The following is an 8302-nucleotide window of genomic DNA, read 5'->3' on the forward strand; positions in this document are numbered from 1 at the left end:
TCTTCTTTTATGTGTTCCTGAAGCTCTGAAATTTGAAGCCCAAGGACCGAGGGATCCCACCTTCCCAGGATTAACTAATTCCGAGACATAGGAAAACCATGTGCCTGCCAGCAAAGCTTTGATGTGCAAGTGAAACCTGTCCCTGAGTCCAAACTGCCCACTCACCTCTGTTTATCAGACCTCTGTCCCTAACCCTTCATTACAGGGCCGGTTACCAGACAACTGGAGATCCAATCTCCAGCGCAGCCTGCAGAAACTAGCCAAACCGTCCAGCGATAGTCTGCATGTGCCCTTTGCTCACCTTGCTTAGCCCATTCCTTCCCCCTTCTCCAGGAACCCTTCACGGACAGACCTGCTGTTTCCAGGAGATCATGAATATAAGGAAAATATTTACCTCCAGGGCAATCATTTTTGTGTCTGTGTGTCTTACTGTATCTGCACAAAACAAGTCTGGGGTACTTTTTTTTTTTTTAGAGCAACTGGAGCAGCGAGCAGAATAGTTTTGCACCAGATTTGTATGCACTTAGACGGTTGGGCTCACCAACAGAGGGGCCGCCGCTGGTTGCGGTCACCCTGGCTGCTTTCTGGCTGTATTGTGTTGTTGTTGTTTTCTCGGGTATTGCCATGATTTCCAGCCTAAAACTGGAGAGGTCAGGGAGCTGAGTGCTCCCTGAGCTGTGGGGACCATGGAGTGACTGGAAAGTAGACTGCGTAACAAGGCTTGATTCACACAACTATCTCTTCTGGCCACAACGGTGTGAAGACAGAAATTACTAGTGAAACAAAACTTGAAAAATTAATAATATGTGGACATTAAACCACAACTCCAGAAGAACTAATGAGTCAAAGAGGAAATCATAAAAGAAATCATAAGGTATCCTGCTACAAACAAAAACGGGGCGGAGTCAAAGTTTGTACCATGCAGCAAAAGCAGTTCTAGAAGGGATGTTTATAACGGAAAAGCACTATAGTAAAAGTAAAAAAATACCTCAAATTACCTAACTTTAACCTCAAGGAATAATAGAGAGAACAACACGCTAAGCCAGAAGTAGAAGCAGGAAGAAATAATACAGATTAGAGCAGATGTCAATGAAAGACTGGAAAGACAATAGAAAAAAATCAACGAAGTAAGAGTTGCCTTTGTGAAAAGAGGAACAAAATTGAAACCCTTTAGTTAGACAACCAAGACAAAAAGGGGGAAGACTCAAACAATAAAATCAGAAATGAAAAGGGACACATTGCAATTCTTACCAAAGAAATGCGAAGAACCATTAGAGACCACCAACACAATTATACGCCAGCTTTTGGATCACCTAGAAAGAAGTGGATGCATCGTTAGTCTGTACCTCTTCTTTGCTTTGCACATTCCTTCCGGAGGAAAACTCCACCCGGGCTCCGCTCCCAGGTCCCCTCTCCCCTCTGCCTGCTGATCTTGCCCGCCACTTTCCCAGGGGACCCTGTGTTTCCCGCCCGGCCTCCTGTTTCCAGCAGACAGTGAGTATCATGCAAACGTCTTCCTTCATAGCAATCATTTTTGTGTCTGTGTAGCTTACTCTCTCCGCTTCAGCCAAGTCCAGGGCATGCTTGCACAACCATTGGCGCAGTGGAGCACAGCAGACCACCCCAGACGGCGAAGATAGGGCCTGAGACCGCTTGGGCTCTCCAGCGGGACCCACCAGAGGCCACACATAACCAGCCCTGCTCTGCTGGCTGTGGTGCAATAACTTCCTGATGCATATCGCATTGTGTTTTACTTTCTGTTTTTTTGGTTTGGGGATTTTGGTTTTTGGTTTTGTGTGTTTGTGTGTATGACTTCCCAGACTAAACGAGGGAACTCCTGCACTTGAGTCCTCTTCCTGATGCCTGGAAGAGGGCCGTGTTGAAGAGCGCCGAGCCACCCCACCCCCCCCCCCACCCCTCACCCCTGCAGGGTGCTAGGAGGAGCCCAAACTGCGACTTGCAGGTGCGGGCTGTGTGACCCGGCAATAGAGGGTTCAGGACCCATGACTGTGCACTAGCGCACTGCTGGTGGTGTGGCAGCGTGAAATAACGCTTAAGGTGGTCAGACAGTGTTATTCAGGACCACCGCAGTAGGTGCAGGGACAGCTCCAAGGAGTACTTCCTGGTGGGAGAGATGCTGCGCTTAATTCCCAATACAATAAGGTCAAGTGGGCATTTACAGCCGAGGAGCAGGGTGGGCATGAAAAAATGACTACGAGGAAGCATCAGGGAGAAGGTGGGCTCCAACTTACCAAGCCAACACCATTCTTGCCGAGGCAGTCCAGGGTGGTCGGTTAGGGTGAGGTTTCTGATCTGATATCCCAGAAGCTGGGGGATTCTGGTGAAAATGGATCTAGCAGAGCTGGTGCTAAAACTGGGTTTAACGAGGAAGTACACAGGCGCGCCCAGAAGAAGGTCCGGAACCTTGACTAAAGGGATGGTGAAGCAAAGAATCCTTGTCACCCGGGTGCCTGGGCACCCTGCGGTGCGGCATTTGATGGCGCTCCTGGTGCCCCTTCCGATGGAGAGGTAAGGTGCCGCCCACAAAGAGGCAGGACGTGTCTGCACACTGCCACGGTAAAGAGAAAGGGCTCTTCAATGGTACTTGTTACATTAGTAAGGTGGGCTTTATCCAGGGCCATCGCAGTAGGTGTCGGAACCTCTGCTATTAGGGTTTTAGCGTCGCGGAGGGACTGGGCTCAGCTCCAAATGCAGCAGGAGCAGTTCCGACGACAGAACTAAGAACTAATAAATGTGTTTCATTTAAGCCACTAAGTTTCTGGCAATGTGTTACACAGCAATAGAAAACTATTACAGCAATCAATGTGAGCGCAATTGTATTTATTACACAAGAGATTCACAAATACATCGTTCTTAAAATTGTTTGAACAACAGAAAAGTGGGATGAGTTCAAACTTCAAAACTTCCACAAGTCCAAGAAAACAACAGGGTAAAAGGCAACCTGTGGAATGGATGAAAATAATGGTAAGTGTTAAGTGGTTTCCTACCCAGCACATTTAAGAAGCTTATACAAATGAACAGCAAAACAAATAACCCAGCTGAAAAGGGAAACAGTGATTGAAGAGACATTTCTCCAAGGAAAATATACAAACAGCCAGCAAGCATATGAAGAGATGCTCATCACCACAAGTCATCGGGGAAATATACATGTCGAGACCACAATGTAATATCACCTCACATGCATCAGGATGCCAGCCATCGAAATTGCAGAAAACAACAGTGTTACAAGGGAAATGGAGACGTTGAAACCCAAGTGCACTGTTGGTGAGAAGGTAAGACAGTGCAGCCGTTATTAAAAAACTGTAGAGATGTTCTTCAAAAATATCAAAAGGGAGGTTATATATTCTCTACCAACCCCACTTCGGGATGTTTATCCAAAACCACTCAAAGCCGATCTCAAAGGAATATTTGGACCCCATGTTTATCACAACAGCTGAGAGAGAAATAGAGATAATAGGGTATTTACATATGATGGAACATTATGCAGCCCTAAGGACCTATGCTAAAAGAAATATGCAAAGTCATAAGAAAGAAAATCACTGCACGAAGTACCTAAAGTAGTCAAAATCATGGAAAGAAACGTAGAATGAAGATTACCAAATGCTGGGGAAGTAGAGAAGTGTTATTAGCATGAATTGCCTATACAGTTTCCAGATTGCAGGATCAAAAAGTTTTTAGAGATCTAGTGAGCACGAATATAGATAACGCACATAAGCTATGCACTTAAAAATGGCTAAGATGGTAGATTTAATATTATCTATGTCTGACACAGCAAAAGGCTCTATTGAAGAGCGCCGAGCCAACCCCACCCACCCACCCACCCCCCTCCCCGCAGGGTGCTAGGAGGAGCCCAAACTGTGACTTGCAGGTCAGGGAATAATGGACAGAGAATGAGGGGAATGGGAACCTGGAAGGGTTTGTATTGTGACAGCAATTAGGTGCCACAGATGGGGTCCTAAGATTCAAGATTGACTCCAAGATCCTTACTCTCTCCGTGACAGGGTTTTACACAGCCGCTGACCGACGTTATACCCCAGAGTTACCGAAACGGTTCAAACTCTCCAGCCATAGCTCATGCACATGTTTATTTGCTTCGCTCCTTCCTGTCCAAGCAAGCCCCCATAAAGGATCCCGCCCGCCCGCATCGCTCTCTCTCTCTCAGCTAACCTTGCGGGACACTTTTGTGCCGGGCCCCGCACAGCCTGCTGGGCTCTCCGCTCTGAGTGATTTCATTGTAGTGAAAACCATCTTCCTTCGTGGCAATGACTTTTGTGTCTTTCCGTTTCTGCGCGGAAGTCCGGAGCACCTTTCAGAGCATTTGGCACAGCAGGCAGAGCCCTGCCGGCCCGGGGGCGGGGGGGGGGTGGTGGTGGAGATGCACCAGCTGGACCCAGCAACAGCTGCCACCGCCTTGGGGCACCTCTGGTTACGAGCATACATGTTGCATGACGGCTGCTACATTCCCCTGTGTGTTCTTTGTTTTGTTTTGTTTCGTTTCTTTGTCGGGGAAGTAACGTTGTCCTAGAGCTGCCTGGAAGAGTGCTGGGAGGAGTGTGCCAAGCGGTGCAGAGAGGGATGGTGTGTGTGTGTGTGTGTGTGTGTGTGTGTGTGTGTGTGTGTGTGGTGAAACTGGCTCAGCAGGGCTCTTGTGAACACGACACTTTACAAGGAGGATGTCAGAAGAGCCTAGGGCAGTGGTCGGCAAACTCATTAGTCAGCAGAGCCAAATATCAACAGTACAACGACTGAAATTTCTTTTGAGAGCCACATTTTTTAAACTTAAACTATATAGGTAGGTACATTGTTATTAACTTAATTAGGGTACTCCTAAGCTGGCCTTTGCTAAAAACTCAAGGGGCCAAAGAGCCGCATGTGGCTCACGAGTCGCAGTTTGCCAACCGCTGGCCTAGGAGAAGATTTGGGAGCCTAAACCAAGTATGTTGAAGTGAAGAAGTCACAGAAAGTGCCCTGGAAAGTCTGCAAGGTACAATGCCAAGGCACGTCTGCGGCACAATGCCAAGGTGAAAACCGCGGCACCACCGATGGCATCACAGGGTCAGCCACAGGACGCTGCCATGCCGGGAGCTGTGTATGGAGCTGCACAGGAAGGAGGGGTTCGTGCCAACTGAGGTGCTGAGCTGTGATGCGTCGTAGTGCCACTGTTACAGAGAAAGATATTCAGTGACACGTCCTGAAGATGGTAAGACAGACCATTGCTTAGGTATAGGGACCCCTGCCCTTGTGACTTCACAGTGGAGGAGAGACTGGGCTCAACCCCAAACACAGCATGAGGGGGTGACAATATATAGCCAAGGAGGAGAGTGGGGGCAATGGATGGAAAATGACATCAGGGAAAAGGGAAGCGCTGGTTAAACAAACCTAGCACAATCCTTGCTGAAGATGGGACAGGGCAATCAAATACGACCTGGGAAATGATGAAGGATTAGGATCCTGATCGGATAGCTATGCAGAGCGATCCGACAGGGAGGCAGGCAGGGCGGTTCTGGTGAGTGACAGGCGAGTTCTTGCTAAAACCGGGTTTCACCAGGCAGTGCTCAGAGAGACCCAGGAGGCCAGGGAGCCAGCGTGACGAAAACGTGTAATAAAGCAGAGTCTTCCTCACCAGAGAGTGCCCGGCATCGCGGGGAAGAGGCAAGGAGCATCCGCCTGAGATGCTCACGAAATCCCGCAGTTACGTGCCTAAGTGCGCCCACCAGGCAGAGCTGAGGTGTGTCTGGCGCAGTGGTGTGTGGGTCTGAAGTACAATGCCACCACGTACATCAGAGGTGCCGCTGCTGTACACCCCCGAACACCAGCTGCGGGGCCAAGGTCCACCTGTGGTTTAGTGTGGAGGTTCTGGTGAAAATGACTTAGAGTTCTTGCCAAAACTGCATTTTACAAGGACGTGCACAGATGAGCCTAGGACAAGCATGTCAAACTCAAAGGCTAACACAGGCCAAATAAAGAAGGTTTGGGTTTATGTGGGCGGCAAAAAAAAACAAAAGCTTCAATTTTCATAGAAGCATAGGTTTATTTCGATAGACACATGCTGAATACAAAGGGCTGAAATAAACGAGTAATCGCTAACATAAAATAACAGAACATTTTAATAAATATTAATACTTTTTCTTGAACATTAACTTACCAGACACTGAATAACGGCACAAATTAATAAGCATAATGCAAATAAATCTGTTGTTGTTGTTGTTGTTCTCTGAAAGTGAAATATCTCCTGTTGTGCACATCAAACAAGTCAGCGCAAGACTAATGACGTGGCAATCGGCTGCTAAAATACTTGCTGCTGGTATTGGTGGAGAGAAATGGTGCGCCTGCTCGTCAGGCGCATAAGGGAAACGCACACAACATGGTTATAGCAATCGGTCATTAGCGGACGTTATAGTTCATTATTAATAATTATGTGTAACAGGATATTGTAAAAATTTAGTTACAAAAGTTTTATTGAAATGTTTCTCACATACCGTTCTATCGGCTGGGCCGCAAAAATATTCATTGTGGGCTGAATGCGGCCGCGGGTGGCGAGTTTGACGCACTTGGCGTAGGAGAATGTTAGGGGTCGAGCCCACGTAAAAAAGTAAAATGAAGCAAACGCTCTTCACAGAGTGCTGCAGTAAGACCCAGAAGCATTAGGTTGGAGGCGCCAGGTTTGCCCTTGGTACCGAGCGAAGCGCATCCGCCCCCAGGCGCTGACGAACTACCACTGTTCCGTGCCCTAGTGTCCACCGACAGAGCCGCTGTGCGTCTGCGTCTGCGGGACAGTGGTGCGTGGTGAGTATAGTGCCAATGCGTGTACGTCGGAGGTACGGCGCTGTAGCACACTCGCGGTAGGTTGTTTCACTGATGTTTCTCTCTCTCTCTTGCTCTCTCTTCCCCTCAATTAAAACATTATTCTTTAATTTTTAAAAATCAATTAAAAATATATATTTTTAAAAGTATAATGAGGCAAAGAATCTTCCTCAAAAAAGAGTGCCACCAGTAGGAGCCGGAAGCGCTGGGTTCGAAGCACCGGGTTGCCCGCTGCGCGGTACCAAGGTGCCCCAGCCCCTAGACCGGTGATGGCGAACCTATGACACGCGTGTCAGCACTGACACGCGTAGCCATTTCTGATGACACGCGGCCGCATGCCGAGGATGAAACATTTGCTGCTCCTGAGGATGAAACATTTGCGACTAGAGTCTTAGAGTTAGTTTTTTCCTCAAAGTGACACACTACCCGAGTTATGCTCAGTTTTTTGGCGAAGTTTGACACACCAAGCTCAAAAGGTTGCCCATCACTGCCCTAGACCCTAATGAACGTCCACAGTTACACGCACAAATGCGTCCACCTTGTAGAGCTGACGTGCATCTGTGATACGGCGAGTGGCACTGAAGTACAGTGCCGTGTCCACCGAGGTACAGTTGTACGGTTCTAGCGAACCCCAGGCACTGTGCCAAGGTCCAGCTGTGGTTCCGGATGGAGGTTCTGGTGAAAATGGCTTAGAGTTCTTGCTAAGACTGCATTTTACAAGGAAGTGCACAGAGGAGCCTAGGAGAAGGTTAGGGAGCGAGCCGGACTAAAGAATATAACGAAGCCGGGGTGCAGAAGAAGATGGTGGGCCCCACAAAAAGTTCCTCCTAATTTTTGCTTGTTGGAAGAACTTGAAGGACAAGAAGGAGTGGGCGATGGTACGGTTAGCTAGGACCTTGAAGACGATGAAGATATGACACTTACAAGGTGGACAGCTATGATTATTGGCCCACCAAGGACAAATTATGAAAATGGAACATAGAGCCTGCAAGTAGAATGTGGACCTAAATACCCAGAAGCTCCTCCATCAGTGAGCTTTGTAACCAAAATGAACATGCATGGCATAAATAATGCCAGTGGAACGGTAGAGGCACGGAGCATACCAGTATTAGCAAAATGGCAAAATTCATACAGCATTCAAGTTGTACTGCAAGAGCTAAGACGTCTAATGTTGTCCAAAGGTAATGTGACACTCCCACCGCCAGCAGAAGGACACGCATACAACAATTAATTTTAGTGGGTCTCAAACTTCTCTTAAATCAACCATCTCTTACTCACGTTAATGTCCGGGTTAAACATCACAATGCAGATACCCACACACTAAGTAAAAGAATGCCCGCTGGTAAACAAGACCCAGACATTCGTAAGAATATATTTAATATATGTATACACATTATGTTTTCAGGTAACAGGAGAAAATATGCAGCACAATTTTTTTAAGGCACTGTCATTGAAACATAAACCTGGAGTATTCAAA

General features: G+C 47.5%; 1 pseudogene; it reads left to right on the top strand.

The window, feature by feature from the left end:
• Positions 1-3209: 3209 nt before the first annotated feature.
• LOC103289428 (ubiquitin-conjugating enzyme E2 variant 2-like) lies at positions 3210-8056 on the top strand (annotated as a pseudogene).
• The last annotated feature ends 246 nt before the right edge of the window (positions 8057-8302 follow it).

The sequence above is a fragment of the Eptesicus fuscus genome, chromosome 11, assembly GCF_027574615.1.
Source record: "Eptesicus fuscus isolate TK198812 chromosome 11, DD_ASM_mEF_20220401, whole genome shotgun sequence".
NCBI lineage: Eukaryota > Metazoa > Chordata > Mammalia > Chiroptera > Vespertilionidae > Eptesicus > Eptesicus fuscus.